This window comes from Octopus bimaculoides, chromosome 22 (assembly GCF_001194135.2).
Source record: "Octopus bimaculoides isolate UCB-OBI-ISO-001 chromosome 22, ASM119413v2, whole genome shotgun sequence".
Lineage (NCBI taxonomy): Eukaryota > Metazoa > Mollusca > Cephalopoda > Octopoda > Octopodidae > Octopus > Octopus bimaculoides.
In genome coordinates, this window is record NC_069002.1 from 1700213 (window position 1) to 1701204 (window position 992).

Genomic DNA, 992 nt, shown 5'->3' on the forward strand with positions numbered 1-992 from the left:
TATATATATATATATATATATATATGCATGTATATATACCTACGTATAGCTGCGTAAATATGTGCGTGTGAATGCACATGTGTGTGTGTGTGTGTGTCTGTGTGTTGACACTGTTGTAATAACAGTAGTAGAGCGCTGTAAGCAGTCAACTTATTAACTGTTAACTGTTACCTGTTAAAACCTCGTCACTAGAAGTGAAAACCACAAACATTTACCTACCTTTCAGCACGCACACATTAACTCAACACACTCACACACATGCACACACATGCACACACACACATATGCATGTGTGTCTATGCGTATGTTTGTGTGCTTGTATTTATGCGTCTCCTTGTATGTGTAGATATATGTGGAGAGGAGTAACGCCCATCACGGGACTAACAAGGAATGGCTTCTGAGTTAAGTCTTCTTGTGTCTGCTGTTCTGTTTAAAGAGATTACCGTATAGTGATACATCACATATAAAGGTGTGTGTGTGTGTATCTATATATATATGCGCTTGCATAAGTTGTTTTTAAAGTCATATGAATACACACGCACACTTAGGAGCCATAAGTACATATATTTACAGAGAGCGTACATCTAAAAAAATTTATAATTATATATGCATGAAGATGTGTGAAAGCATAGAAATATACATACAGATACACACTAACAGATGTGTATATAGTGAGCTACACAGGCAGATAAATGGATAGATAGATAGATAGATAGATAGATAGATAGATAGATAGATAGATAGATAGATAGATTGATAGATAGATAGATAGATAGATAGATAGATAGATAGATAGATAGATATAGATAAATAGATAGATAGATAGATACACAAACGCGCAAGCACACATTTACTCGAGGACAATCACATACATACGCATACACATACATACCTACGTATGGATGTCTGCATGCATACGCGTATGTAAATGTGTGTTCGCGCGCGTATATATATATATATATATATATATATATATATATATATATATATAT